General features: G+C 43.3%; 2 long non-coding RNA genes across 2 annotated transcripts; one reads left to right on the forward strand and one right to left on the reverse strand.

Moving 5' to 3' along the window:
* Positions 1 to 687: 687 nt before the first annotated feature.
* LOC133385866 (uncharacterized) lies at positions 688 to 9008 on the reverse strand. The gene is made up of 3 exons (XR_009762986.1): positions 8883 to 9008; positions 6504 to 6774; positions 688 to 1552 (listed from the first exon to the last, which is right to left on the reverse strand). It is a non-coding gene; the product is annotated as an uncharacterized LOC133385866 (long non-coding RNA).
* A 185-nt stretch (positions 9009 to 9193) lies between these two features.
* Positions 9194 to 14591, forward strand: LOC133385865 (uncharacterized). Its single transcript, XR_009762985.1, has 3 exons — positions 9194 to 9277; positions 10536 to 10615; positions 13294 to 14591. It is a non-coding gene; the product is annotated as an uncharacterized LOC133385865 (long non-coding RNA).
* The last annotated feature ends 1148 nt before the right edge of the window (positions 14592 to 15739 follow it).

Here is a 15739-nt window from a genome sequence, read left to right on the forward strand (position 1 = left end):
GGTTAAAACAAACAAACACTCAGACTCCTCCTCCTGAAGATAGCTATTTCGTTCACATCTGTTTTATTGTATTTTATTTTTGCTTATTATTTATTTATTAGATTTATTAGATTCCTCCCAGTAGGAGCCCAGGGTGGCAGGAGCCCAGTAAGTCCTACTGAATTCAGTGGGGTTTACTTCTGGTATGTGGGATTATTTATTTATTTGTTATGACCATATATTGTTGCACTTACGAAATGCTTTCTTTTGATGGCGGTTGTTGTGCACCCATTAATAAATATGTGGCCCTTTCATGATTACCATGCACAAAGACACCTTGTGCTGTTCTCATGAATTCCCCTCACAGTGAAAGAACAAACTTGGTAAAAATGCTTCCTGAAATGCAGTCATTTATTGGATTGTGCTTTCTCGTTTGGTTTGTTATTGTATCACTTTAAATCCTAGAATAATGAGTCACTGTAGTCATTTGGTCCATGTGAGATTGCTTTGTATTCTATTTTATTGCGCTGTTAACTAAAGTACTGTTCAGATCTCCAGCTAAGATGAGCAACAGGTGTCTCAACATGTGCTCTGAATCCAAAAGCTTGACTGAATGTTTTATAACAAGTCTCTTATACTGAGTGAAGTTTTCACTTTCATATGTCTCCGTTTCACTAAGCCTGGGCATTACAGGGATAGTCTAGCACAGCTTGATATTACAGAGCCAGATAAATATACAAGGACATAGAGGTACCAAAAAATGTTTTAATGACAGAGCTTTGCCTTTGACTTTCATGCTTCTTTAATTGAGTTGCTAATACATATACTGGGTGAGAAAATATTTTACAGCAAGCTAGATCAAGAGCATTTTTATGTAAATAGATTTTACTAAAGGATACCGGTACAGAATAAAATTATATAAAGGGGTATTTGCGATTGGATGGTAGTTGTTAAATACCATTGGGTCCCAAGTGAGTTTTTTCAGGAGCGGCCACACTAGTGCCTCCTTCAAGGCAGCAGTCACCACCCCGTCATGCAAAGATGCATTCACCGCACCGTGAACCCACACAGTCATGCCCTGCCTGCTAGCTTTAATCAGCCATGAAGGGCAAAGGGTGACAGGACATGTCATCGGGCACATGCTCACAAGCACCCTGTCAACATTAACAGGCTGCAAAACCTGAAACCGATCCCACAAAACACAGCTCGTTGGAGTTTTGGAAACCTCACTTGGAGCTGCATCAGTCATGGCATCTAGTTCACTACAGAGATGAATGATGTTGTCCTCAAAGTGCCCAGCAAGCAACTCACAGAGGTGTCCTAGGCTCCATCCACCGATGGAGTGAAATATAAAGACATTTCATGGGGTTTTGCTAAGTTCTGTGTCCACTAAGCTTACATAAACCAAAACCTTCCCTGTTTAGTTTTTTCATAGAGTTGGGTTGAAGGGAGGGGCTCTGGACAGTAGGGCTCAGAAACTGCCCAAGCAGCTGGACAGATTAGGGGGTAGCTGAAGATTCATCCTGTCTCCAAACAGCGTTTTCTGTTCCACTCAGGTCGTCCTTGCAGGAATCTGTTTAAGGCAACCGGTAGTAGGTTGTTAGTAGGTTGTGAGAACAAGATGCTGGGTTAGATGGCCATTAGCCTGATCCAGCAGGCTCTTATGTTCTTAGTCCATTGTAATTCTTTTTTTGGGAACTCCTATGCAAGAAAGGTGTCTGTCAGTAAGGAAAAGCCTCCCTGTAATCAGTCACAAGTTGTTCCGCAGCAACTTGACCAATGGTCTACAGGTGGACCATGGACTATTGTCTGTTATTGTGTTAGGGATGTGCTCTGTATTCAGCTGAGGACCGAGCCAAATTGGGCCTCTTTGGAAGCATTTAGGCCTCGGCCAAGTTGGACTGAGATAGCCCCAGATTGCCATAGGTTGGGTACAGTGTCCTAGAGTGATCCTGGGCTATCAGGGTAGGAAGGAGAAGGTCAGATGGGAAAGGGACCTCTTCTTGGAAGGAGGTAGGTCCTCAAACCCTGCACACCAAATCCCCTTCATGGGGAGCTTCTGCAAAGGAGCAGCACCCTGCAGTAAGGAATCTTTCTGTTTATCAGCTGATAAGCAGGAGGAATCATTCTGCACAGTGCCAGTCATGGCTTGTTTGTGGGTGGCTTCCCTGCATGCAAAGAAACTGCTTGTGAAGCAGCAGTGATAGCCAATGCTCAGGATAGAATTGTCCTAGTTATCAGCTGCTAAGCAAAACTATTCCATTAGGTGCTGGGAGCACCTGCCTGATCCTCCCCCTGACCATATTTTTATTTTGTAAAAAGCCCCTTAGCTCCACCCCCAAATAACTTAAGGGATGGATTCATGGCAAAGTGAGTGGTCCCATCTTTGGGATTGGCCCTCCTTGGGGCCTATAGATTGGGATCACAAGGTGGATAGGGAGGACTGTGCGCAGCCCTGCCTTGTGTACAGAAAGCCTCATGTATACATGGCATCTGAGATTAAATTGGCAGCATGTGGGCAGAACAAAAAAAAGGAAAGGTAGGGAAGAGAGAAACAAACAAGCAAGGCAAACCTTTGTTTATTTACAGGTACAAAACACATAATTATTTTGAAAGCTATTGGCCCAATTGTGGGCCATAGACTTTTGAGGCCCTCTTGGGGCCCTTTGGTAAAGACTGTCCTTCCCTCTTTTTCAGAGGGCTACCACGTATTCTGACAAATGCCGAATCTGGATTATCGAATTGGTTGAGGTCCTTGTTTTCAGGGAGATGTCTGCTCTCTTACATGGGGTTGGGGTGGGACATGCCCTCTCCTTCCCATGGAGGAAAACCAAAAGCTTTCTATCCAAACACTGCAGAAGAAGCACCAAAAGAGACTTGTGCTTGGTGCATTAATGGGCATTACTAGAAAACGCAGCAAGTCTGTCTCACTTATACTTGGCATATCAATGGATATTGCAAGAAGAACCTGTGTACTTAACAAATGGAGTGATAATGGGGTATGAAAACTGGAGCAAACTACGCACGTGTCAGGATTAGGGCTGGCTCCAGGTTTCTAGGGGCCCTTAGGCACAGGGTATCAGTGGGCCCTTGCTTCTTCCCTTTCTCCCTCAAACCATATTTCTTCTTCCTTGTGGCCCCACCCCTTTCAAAGAAAACAAATCTTCACTAATATTGCAACCCCCTCTTGTGAAATAAAAATACAAAATTTTGATTTATTTTAATTTGTTATGGTAAATTTACCTATTTTGTAGGCCTCAGCTCCCAAGAATTTATTCTGATTTACCATGTTAATGATAGGCAAATTATATGAATAACGTCAGAGCCTGGGATCTTCCACAGAGTGTACTGAAAAATAATTCTCATTTTTCACTGTTTCTGTTGACTTCTCTACTTTAATGTTTTCACAGACAAAAAAGTATGTGCAGGGAGGTTGAATCCATCCTCTTTTGTCATTTGCAAAGATCCTTGAAAAAGCACTTTAAAAAACATAATTCAGTTCTCCACCAGGATTTTCTACCCACAAAGGAAGCTGCCTTATACTGAGTCAGACCACTGGTCCATCTCACCCAGTACTGTCTACACTGACTGGCAGCAGCTCTTCAGAGTTTCAGGCAGGAGTCTCTCCCAGAAGGTCCCTCAGGTTCAGTCCCTGATGGCGTCTCTCCTACCTGGAGATTCCATTGAGGACTGAACTTGAGGGACATTCTGTATGCAAGGCAGATGCTGCAATGGCCCTTTCCCTACACTCACAACTTACTCAGCTGTGCTGAGATATTAGGAGGCATTCTAGAATTAATATTAGAACCCCTTATTGCCACGTGGCACTGTTGTATCAGAGCACCAGGGCAAGCCAAGACAGGACAGTAGATTAAAGGCTGCCCTCTTAAATACTATTTTTTAAAAGTTAAAATTCTATTTCTTAAAAAAAGGCATTCACAATAATTCAGCTATAATTCACCTATATGTTAAGTGTGTATAGTGTACAAAAATTACACTAAAGAATACTTCCACATCACAGGGCTTACACGCATAGAAACTAAAACTTTCAGATAGTGTAGACCTATATAAACGCAGATGCAACACAACACTCCAGCGTGCCTCAGTCTATCAGAAACCCTCATAAACATGTCTAATAAGAGGAATCACTTTTGACGTGTAGTGAAGAATAAACACACAGCGCTGGTGGAGATTTAATGCTATTAGTACTACTAATATAGCACTTTATATGAAGGACTGGAAAAAAGGGGCCTTTCTAGGGACAAACTATTAGTCTCTGAACATGTCATGTTACCATCAAGCATTACAAATGTACAAGTTTCCAAATTAAAGAGACAAATGATAACTAGGCCCTCCTGCCAAACCTGGTTTCAAATCCCTGCTCAGCCATGGAGCTCACTTGGGCCAGTCACTGTCTGTCAGTCTAATCTACCTCACAGGAGTGTTGATAGGATAAAATGAGAGGAAGAACCATCTTTGAGCTCCTTATATAAAAAGCAGAATATAAATGAAAATAATAGATTACCAGCTACAACTTGGCTGTTGGGGAGGCAAGGTGGGGAAGAGAGGGAATTCATATACAAAAGCCCCAGTACAGATCTGAACAATGGAAGCTTCCCTGTAAGAGAGGAAAGGTCTTAACACACATGCACATACATGTGCATGCATAAGCACACACACACAGAGCCACTATCAGATCAGTGGGGCAAAGGGAATGAGGGGGTGGGGAAACAATAATTATTATGTAATTAAGGCTGCAATCCAATGCACCTACCTGGGAGTAATTCCCATTGAATCCAATGGAGCTTACTTCTGACCAGACATTATTGGATTACAGTAATGTCTAAGAAAACCAGGAAAGGCTTCTTACCTTCCTTCCAAGCTCCACATCTCACTCTTAGGCTGCAGTTCAGTACACACTTACCTGGGAGTAAGCCCCATTGAAGCTTACTTCTGAGTAGACATGTATTAGCCCTTCTGAATTCAACAGGGATTACTTCTGAGTAGACATTAGAATAGAGATGGTTTTTCAGCAGCTTCCTCCCCTCAGCATTGCCTTGCTTCTGCTGCTAGAGGCCAGTAAGCTTTGCCCCTTCTCCCATGCATGAAACTCAGGACAGACTGGGGCAGCAACTGGCCTGCTGCTCATCTTTGCACAGCAGTGGTGCAGCTGAGCAGGATAGACTTTGTTGCTGTAGAGCTGCCTGTTGCTAGCCTGCACTTATCCCAGCCCTGCGTGAGATCCTGGGCCCTCGGGCCAGTGCGCAACCTGGTCATGTGCTAGCACTGGGCCTGCTCAGGATACAAAACAGTAACAAACTAGATGTATCTCAGGAACAAACTAGGCAAGGTGGAGGCAGCAACTTGATGAGCTGTTGCAACAAATCTAAACAAGCTTCACTGCACCTTTATATGAGAGGGGAGAGGGCACTTGTATTCTACAGGTTAGCCTTTTCTCACAAATGCTTTAAGCCAAGGGCTTCTTCTAGGAGCAGAGAGCACTTTCTAATCTGCATGACCTTGGCGAGAATGTAAGTTCAGGCTCAGTTAAAGCTATCCTCATAATTGTTTTCTTTAGCCTTCTCATTAGACTAGATCTGGGCTGGGTGCCAGTAAAGACTCTTCACTGGCCAGTTCAGGCGAAGGTGGGTTTTCTGGGCTTTTCTCAGCAATTCTATTAAAAGGCCCAGAGGCTTCTAGAGGCATATCCTCCATGTCTTCTTCATTTCTTTCATCAGTACAGAAAACCCCTCCCAAACATATGTACACCACTCTGAATCCTCCCAAGCTTGCCAAAGGTTCTCCTTAGGGTCCATATAGGGTTGCCTGGTTCTTGGCCTGAGACTGATCCTGTATCTTTAGGACAAGAGAAAGTCAGCCAAGTGCAGGTGTTCTTGCAACACTGTAATGGGAAAAACCAGAAGGTGAAATTCTCCCTTCCCCCTGCACAACTGTTAAAGATACAGAAGACCTCTTGGAGGCCGGGCCTGGCAACCAAGAGGTCTTCTGTATTTTTAAAAGTTGTGCAGGGGGAAGGGAGATTTCCACCTTGTGGTTTTTCCCATTACAGAGTTGCATGAACACCTGCACTTGGCTGACTTCTCTTCTCCGATACAGGATCAGTCTCAGGCCAGGAACCTGGCACCCTAGTCCATGATATCTATCAGGGCAACGGCTGACTCAGTTCCATGGCGAGGCCTGAACCCAGATTGGAATGGATATAGATAATGCATGTCATTCAAGAATGCCTGAAGCTGCCCCACCATTACACTCTCTACCACCTTCCCCAAGAAGGAGGTATTTGCGACTGGTTGATAATTATTCTAATGCAAGGGCTCCAGGGCTGGTTTCTTTAGGAGTGGCCCCACCATTGCTTCTTTCAAGGCCACAGGGACCACCCTCTCACATAGTGAAGCGCTAACCACACTCTGGAACCAACTAGGTAAACCCCTTCTGCTATATTTAATAAGCCAAAAGGGACAGGGATCAAGAGGGCACATGGTTGGGCATGTAGCTACCAGTACCTTGTCCACATCAGCTGACTGTATAAGCTGAAACCGAACACATCACTGACTCCAGCATTGGATACTTCATCTGAAACTGCAGCAACAGCAGAGTCAAGGTCACTCCAAAATCCAACAACTTCATCCTCAAAGAGTGTAGCCATCTGGTCTTGGGCCCATCTTGGGTATATTCTATACAAAATGATGCTTACTCACAAGTAAATGTGTTGAGCATCAGGGCAGCAGAAGCAAATTGCATTTTATTCATGTGGTCATGATGTTGCTATGATTCCTGCAAATTTAAAATGGGAAAACTGCATATGCTCAGAGTATTTTTTTTTTAAAGTAGGGTTGGCAAACTGGTTTTTCACTCCTAACATATCAGGAACACAGAAACAGTTACAATGCATGAAATTAGGGTGTGGAGAAGAGAAATGTTAACTATATGGTTCACACCTGAAGAAATACATATGGCCGTTTCAAGGCCCCCTCTCTCCATAAGTTCACTAAGGGCCTGATCAGACGCCAGTATAATGTGGATCTGATGCTTTTTACAGATCCTTTTAATTTGGACCGTTTACATGACATTTTTGCCAATGTGAGGGCATTCAGCTGCTTTTGCCTTTAAATACGGATTAAGTCGATGTGATAAAAATCAAAATTGGCTTAAAAATCCACACCCGCCTCGGTGCCAACCTGCTGTGTGGTCGCATCCTCCACTGGTCGCCATTTTAGATTCTCTCTTTCTCCGCCCCTTACACTGTCTATGGACATCATTTTGTTTCCTGCCGCTGACAGACAAACTTGCGGTCGCTTTATGTGCTATTTTACTTTACAAGCCGGGTGGGGGCAGCGAGAGAAGAGAAGGGGTGTTGCGCTACCACTCTCTCCTGCGCCTCTATCTGCCAGGGGGAGGAGGAACCGCTTCCCTCCGTGCCAGTTTGTGGGGAAGAGACTAGGCAGGTATTTAGGGATGGTGCCCTGGGGCACAGGTGGGCTAGCACCCCTCCTCCCCTTCCCTCCCCTCCCCTCCAAGGTGGCAGCAGCGGCAAGCAGTCCTGCCAGCCAGCAAAGTCTGTCTTCCCTACAGCTAACGTGAAAGCTGCCCGTGACCGAGGAGGAGGGAAAAGATACAGCTCAGAGAGCAGGACTTGCCATGGGTTGCACCAGGGCAGCCCTGCTTGGTTTTCTGGAGGGGGAGGAGAGGAGGGTTGACACGACCCCCCCATCTAACACTTTCCAGCTTGGACGCAGCCCGGGGAAAGCTCCTGCAGAAGCCCTGTTGTAACTAAGTTCTCATTCACAAAGAGGTTGTGTGTGCGCACACACACAAACACAAAAATATACACACTGGGCAGTATAAACATTTACAGCTATGGGTGGGAGCCAGGGAGACTGGAGAAAGCCTGCACCGCAGGGAGGGGGGGCAGCTGTAAGCAATTCCCCTTCTTTCAAGCGCCCTCCCTCCGTGATGCTGCATCACAGCTGCACGGAGGACTAATGTGAAAGCCTAATCCTTCCTTCTTGCTGTTGGCGTGCCATGGCGTGGCCATGCCTCCCTTCCTTTAGGGAAACACCGCCTCTTCCCTGCCTCCACAGTTAACATTCTAACGTGTGGGCACAGCAACAAGGAAACACTGATAGCAATAAATGCGAATGCATGTGAACGCTAACAAGAAATATAGCCAATTTAATCATAGCGAGGGCGGATGTATGTGAACTGTCAAAATCAATTGCGATGGAAAAAGCAGCGTTTTTAATGCGGATCTTGGCTCATATGTGAACCAGCCCTAAGTCCAGGTCTACAAATACGTAGCTGCACTGCTGTGTTTGAATGTTGCTACTTCCTCCCACATTCTGCCTTGAGACACTTGCTTTATCATCTAGCTGATGTCATGGTTCTCTCTGAGCCCTTGGATTCAGACCAGGAGTGGAAGGTACTTGAGGATGAGGGCTCAGAAAGGGAGGATGAGACTATGCAGCAGATGAAGCCCTCCTTCCACCCCCGGATGTACCAGGACCTGACAAAGCGGGAGACCCAGGAGCTGTGGAGGATGAGGAAACTCAAGGGAACAGCCTGCCATGGCAGAACGGGACAGTTTTGAGGAGTAGGAACACTCAGTGATGTTTCCTGGGGAGAGACAGCACATCAAGAGAAGGCAGGAGACTTGTCGCCCTTGGAGAAGGACCTGCTTTCAGGCCAGGAATGCTCACAGTGCCGATTCTTGTGAGTAGTTGGACAATTACTCCTCTGCTGAAAAGCTTAGCAGGTGGGTGGGGATGAAACTTGTTGAAACCACTTTGCAGCTCCCATGCAGCCTTGGAATTCTTGTTACAGATCTTGGGCTTGTAAACCCTGGCTTTTGTGCCTAGATAAGACTTATTCTTGCTAACCCTTACCTTGTAACTGCTCCTGGATTGTGTCTGACCTTTCCATGCCTCAGAAGGTAAAAACACAAACACTGTGATGTCAGTTCCAATGTGTCTCCCCCTCTCTCTTCTGAAAATGTGGCACACAATGCTAGTCAAACCCCACCACTTTTTATTGTAAAAAAAGGAATCAGCTTGAGTGCTTTTTTAAAAAATTCAGCTTCAAAGAGATTTTGCAACTGATTGGCAGATCAACCCATTCCCCCTCCAGGTGTGGCCAATGAAAATGCTTTGATCTGGGAACTAGTGGGTCCACAGCCTGAGTCTGTAACCTTAATCTGCTTTAATAAAGTATCATTTCTTTCCTCACAAGCAAGTGCACCTGCTGTTGGGTTTGGGCAGGAGCCAGGACACCTGATGAAGAGGTTTTGAAAGTTTTTTTGGTTATAGATGTAACTTTTCAGAATAGATCATAACAAAACATTCACAAAGATTCTTTTTAATCTTCTGCTTTTTACTGAAATATTAAATTGTGCTTTTATTCCCTGTTTATTGTCTAATCAACCTTTTGGGGTTTTTTTGAGTGGAAGGGTAGTATTAAAATGTTCTAAACTCTGATGAATGTAACCTGCCAAGTAAAAAGCCATTTCTCCATTTCTTGAGCATAGTTTGGCATTAATCTCTAGAGAGCAAAGTCTCAGTAGACAACTAATGTAATGTAAACAACTTTATCACTAAAAGTAAATTACTGTAAATAAAGTTTTCATTTTGGCGGTAGAACTACCACAATGTAATAGATTGGGTATTTTTCTATACTGCAGACTACAGTAACAAAGCAAAAATACACCAAGGTTTTCATAAGGTTTCATATTATTTCAGCTTTTTTCTTCCCTGCTAGCTCTCACCGTGGAATAGTTAATTTTTCCCCCTTTTGGAAAACATTAAATTTAAAATTGTCAGTGGATTTTCCATGGAAATCAATTGCCTGGGGCTAGGGAAATAGGATTGCAAACTTCAGTTAAGGCAGATTAATAATTACCATCAGTGTCTTGTGTTTTAAAGGGATTCAGGCTTAAAAGGATAGGTCTGTGTCTGAACAAATATACTGCATGTGTAGTTTAACTAGAGGCCAAGGGAATATTCTGGAAGGGAGTTTCATTTATACTGAACCAACTCTTGATTTTACTTTTACATTGTTTGGTGTAGGAAGTTGATACGATTACTTAAAAATGACTAAAAGCAGAATCCTGTACATGTCTGCTGAGAAGTAAGAGCCACTGAGTATAAGTGTATATAGGATTGCAACTTTAAAAGTTGGTAAAATTTTACTGGATCAAAATCATGTAAGTACAGAAGAAGTGGAAGCTTTTGTGGGTCACAATGCTTTACTTCAAATAGAAATAAAATGCAAAATCAGAAACTGCGGTGAAGGAAAGTTGATTACCAATGCAAATATTAGACCCACTTCAAATGTAATGCTTTAACAAGCACATCTCGGATGTATTGATAGTTGTCTAATCAGCAGGCTTCTGCTTCTCCGATGGAACAGGATGGCATATAGAGTGAGACGTATCAGAGAAGAAAAGCAAAATTGTTCTTAGTATTTTAGGAAACTCAAACTGCAAACAGTACACTAGGAGCAGAAACAGAAGGTCATTGTCTGTCTGTCTTGCCCCAAAACAGGGTTTACAACACCTGGTAATAACTCCAGTGCATATTGATCCATATTTTCTAGAGCATAACGGCTCACAAGGCGAGAACAGGTGAGCAAAGAGACCATGTTACAAATGCTTTTGGAAGATAATTGTTTTGGATCCTTTCAGTGGTTATCCGGTGGTGAAGGAAAAGCACGTAGCACACACAATAATAATAATAATATACCTGGCAGGCATGAGGCCATAGGAATATGGAGCAAGCAGACTGAGCAGTAGTATGGTTTGGAAAAGCCTGCCAGAGAAAAAGGCTGATTGGCAAGAACAGGAAGTAAACATGGTCAGATACAAGTTCCATAGAGCCCTGGCATACCAAGGAAAAGATGACTCCTGACTACCTTTCCCAAGCCCTGCCCCCTTGCTGAGGAGGAGATTCTTAAAGGGGCAGCTGTTTTGGCCTGGAGCTTGGGACTCCTTCACTTCCCACTAACATTTGCTGCTGGACATGCTGTCAATGGTGGTGAGCCGAGTTGGCATGTGAGCGTGATGATTCTTTGGTGGGACTCAGTTTGGCCCAGATAGTCTCTGGTTGCTGGATTGAGGCCTGGTATCAGGGTCCCCATCTGGTGCTTCTGTGGGTGGTATAACTGATTTGGCCGGCTTCTCTCTAAGCCTGCTGGTAGTCCAGGTCAGAACACTGGCTGAGAGTAATAAGCCCTAATCACAATTTGTTCTGACATGCTGGAATGGTTGGGTTAAACTGTACTTTTTTCTGACACAAGACCACTATATATCCAGCATAGAGCTGAACAGATGGCCTGTGCTGTCAGGGCCCAATAGCTCTGAACAGATGGTCTGTGCTGTCAAGGTCCAAAGAGAGACCCTGGATCCAGGCTTCCACCAGTAGCGGCCAGTGTGGTGGGCCCAAGTTGCCTTCTGTCAACAGTGGTTTTGTTAAAGACAGGGCAGCTGTGAGGTTGGGTCTGCACAAACACACTGCAGGAGCACTGGATTGGCTCTGCGGATGTGTCTGCCCCTCCCCAGCCCAGTAATCTGCATTGACACTAGTGTTAGGAGGGCAGCTATGCTGCACCACCCTGGCCGCTACTGGCTCCCACACCTCAAAATGTGATTGGTGCTATCTGAACTGACCACTCCTGCCATCTGTTGTACACCTTGCTAGCCCTAAGTGACTGTCAGTAAGCAAAAGTATGGTGGTAGCCCCAGGCTCCCAATATGGTGGCACCACATGAACGAAGGAATTTATTACACACATTTATGTTTCTTTATTAACACAAGTATTACTTGACAGAAGTGGATCCTAAGATTGTTCCTTCTAGAAATTCTACTTGTTAATTCAGTCCAAGTTCCCGATTTGTCTTTTAGCACAGGCCTTCATTCTTTGAAACCATTATTTGCAGACATGTATGTTAATGACTGTCCCAACGGAAATAAATTAATGTTGTATTACCAAACCATTTACTGGAATTCAAATAGACTAGGGTCAGGTTCCAAAGAGCCATGTTTTGCTAATTGCCCTTCTGAACACAGTCCCTATACCGCTGACAAGCAGCTCTATGAAGGTCAGTCAGTTGACCTTCATAGAAACAGGAAGCTACCTTATAGCATAGGAAGCTGCTTTATACCGAGTCATACTATTGGTCCATCAAGCTTAGTATTGCCTGCACTGACTGGCAGTAGGTCTTCAGGATTTTAGGCAGGGTTTTCTCGCAGCCCTACCTGAAGATACCAGGTCAGACTCTTTATCTAATTAGCTAATTGTTGTCTACTCTGAAAGTTACTGGTTCTCCAGGGTCTGCAGAAGTCTTTCCCATCATCTGCGACACAGTCATTTTAATAGGCGATGCTAGGGACTGAAACTTGGACCTTCAGCATGCAAACTGGGTGCTCTAGCACTGAGCTATGGTCTCTCTCAAAATAAATATGCCAGTCATTATGATGGGCAATGTATAGGGTTACCAGGTCCCTGGATATTGGAGACCCTGGATTTTTGGGGTCCTCTCCTGGTCTCTGGGTGAATCATCTGAATCGCTGGACTCTCAGCTTTCATTTTTTAAAAAGTAAGTTTCTAGGTGGTCTGGTTCAAGAGATATACACCAAAATGTCAGCCACCCTCCCTGCAACTTCTGTTAAAAGAGCTTGTAGCTGGCTGCTCTAACCCCACCCTTTCAGGTTTGTAGCCAATAAGTGAAGTCAGGGTTGTGATTGACAAGGGATTTGTTGACCTCATGGCAATAGCTAGAACCCATTGTAAGTCCAGAAAACTGTTGTTTTTTCCTGCTTGTCTGAAAATCTCATAAACTGAGTAAATGTATAGCTTTCAGCAGGAGCAAAAGTCTCTTTCTCTCTTGTGTACAGAAGATCTAAACGCCATTACAATGTGTTCTGCTTTTCTAATTAGGAAGAGTCAAACAAATTTAAATTTTCTTGGGCTGTTGAAAAGGGCAGTGTTTTGAAAACCTTCCCAAAATGAAGCTTTAATCCTATACTCACTTTTCTGGGAGTAAAGCTGCAATGCTAATCCCACATAGAGGAGTAAATCCCATTGAATTCAATAGGACTTAGTTTTGAGTAGACATGGTTAGAATTTTGCTGTGAATCAATGGGACTTCTGAGTGAAAACAGCAAAGGATTGTGTTTGTGTTGTAAATCTTTCTCTCCCCTTTCAATCCTATTTTAGAGCAATTAGGCAGGGCTTACTTAGGTGTCACTGCTTTTATTATGTAGGAAACTAATACTGATTTAATTTTTTAAAAAATGTTCTGCAGTGATCAACTGGCTTTGACAAGCTCCTTCTAGTCCACAGCCGTTATGGAGAATCTGAGTGATGCATTCCATGCAGAATCCTTTGAACTTCATACAAAGAAGTCAAGAGAGGGTGGGGGGAAGTTTCTGCTGCTGAAAACATAGTATGCTCTGGGGAAATATGGGCGACAAGGCAGGATACACACTTGCATACACAAACATTACACATGTTCTGATTATTTGTTGTCCTATACAACACAAGAATGCCCTCTTTGAAAATTTCATAACCAATTAAAAGTCCTGTTAATTAAACATTGTGCTCTTGTATCAATTAAATTAACACAATTGGTGCACTGCTTTTAAAGGCAAGTGTCAACATCTTTTAAGTGCCACAATAATAGTTTGACTTATTACATTGTTGGGCTGTTGAAAACATTTTTCCAAAGATACAATTCATAAAATCTGAAATCTGTCGTTTTCTCTGTACACTTTCTGTTACCAGCCTGTCTTCTTCTGTGGCTTTTCATAAGCTTGTGAGAACAATGATACCATGTTCCATTTATTTCAAACTATAATATATTTAATATGTTTATTTGCCTTGGGATCCATGGACCACAGATTAAGGACCTCTGCTCAGGAGTGATTAAAACAGATGGAAGTGAAACTGTCCTGTACAGTGAAAAAAGTGTTTAAACAGAATTTAATGACATAATTAAGATTTGGCTGCTACCTCCCACATAGACCATCCCAGGTGCTGAGGTTTGCAGAGGAGACCCTGCTGTCAGTTTTGTTGCTCTGAGAAGTTTGTGGGGTGGCAGTATGTGATAGAGCCACAAAATCCATTGAGTTGATTCAATCTGGAAGTGATGCCATTGAGACTGAAATATCCACCCACTGGTTTGGTTTTTCAATATTACCATCTCTTACATTGATAGGTCCGGTAACAGTGCTGGCAGAGTAAACATGGGGTCAGAGTTGGCATCTGGATCTGCCACAAAATCTGATCCCTCTGTCCACATCTGTTACTTATGCATTTATTTCAGCTATTTATTAACCACTTAATTTCCAAAGTTTTAAAGTTTAAGTGCTGAGGGAGTTGCTGGTGAGTATCTGTTTTAGATTAAGGTACAGTCTGTAAAAGAGTACAGACTTGCCACTCATGGCTTGTGGGAGGGAAGTGCCATTGTCCAGCAAGATGTTCAGTGCTATCACTTGTGGACTGAATCAGCAGAATGGAGTCTTGTCACACTATATATGTTATTTGGCTTTCTAGTACCAGGATGTCTGTGTTCTTTTTGTTTTAATAAATAGATCTTGTTAATTACCATAGTCTGTGCATTTTTACATTTAATTTCTTTCTGACCTCACTATTTACAATTATGCCACCCTCAACCGCACACACATGTGCACACACGCATGCATACATGCACACACACATTTATTTATTTATTACATTTATATACTGCCCCATAACCGAAGCTCTCTGGGCAGTTTACAGCAATTAAAAACAAATATACAAATTTAAAAACACATTCTTTAAAAAACACATGCTGAAATACCTGGGAGAAGAGGAAAGCCTTAACCTGGTTAAGGCACCTGGTTGGCCACTGTGAGAACAGGATGCTGGACTAGATGGGCCACTGGCCTGATCCAGCAGGCTCTTCTTATGTTCTTATGTTCTTAACCTGGCACCGAAAAGATAACAGTGTTGGCGCCAGGCACACTTCATCAGCAAAATCATTCCATAATTTGGGGGCCACCACTGAGAAGGCCCTTGTACCTGCAACTCAGGATAAGACTTCATGCATCTGATGATGGACCGTAATCCACAAAAGTTTATGTCGGAATAAATTTGTTAGTCCTTAAGGTATCACAAAACTTTTTGTTAATCTTGATTTGAAGATTAGAATTCCCTTAGTAATCTTTTTCAAAGGTTAATTTCCTTCATTGTTCCTTGTGTACACTGCCCTCATTCTGAATTAGGTTTGTTTGCCATTAGTGGCATCACATAGCCATACCTGACAGGCTGTGGGATGATGTCACTGTTACCAGGATGAGTGAAAGCTATTCCCCTGTCCCCATGGTGCTGAAGCTGATTGGGGGTGGGAAGAACAGCATACTGAGGTGAAAAGGGTAACATGGGATGTTCTGTCAGGAAACATTGCAGAGCCCCCGAAAGCTTCTTTTCACACAAAAATATTTGCTGGAGAACATTCAGTGCAGCTCTAACTGAATGTAATGCCAAAGCACATTAAAATTAGAAGAAAAGCACATATTTGACAATGGAGGTAATTAACCTTTGAAAGAGACAACCAAGGGAAATCTCTCCAGATCTTCAAAGCAAGATTAGATGACCTTCAAAAAGATGTTTTAATCAAACACACCAGAGAAGATTTGGTACAGTAGTAAGTGCGGAGACTAAGATACTATATATGGAATCAATTGTTATTTCAGCAGCGTTGTCTGACA

This window comes from Rhineura floridana, chromosome 5 (genome assembly GCF_030035675.1).
Source record: "Rhineura floridana isolate rRhiFlo1 chromosome 5, rRhiFlo1.hap2, whole genome shotgun sequence".
Taxonomy (NCBI): Eukaryota; Metazoa; Chordata; class Lepidosauria; order Squamata; family Rhineuridae; genus Rhineura; species Rhineura floridana.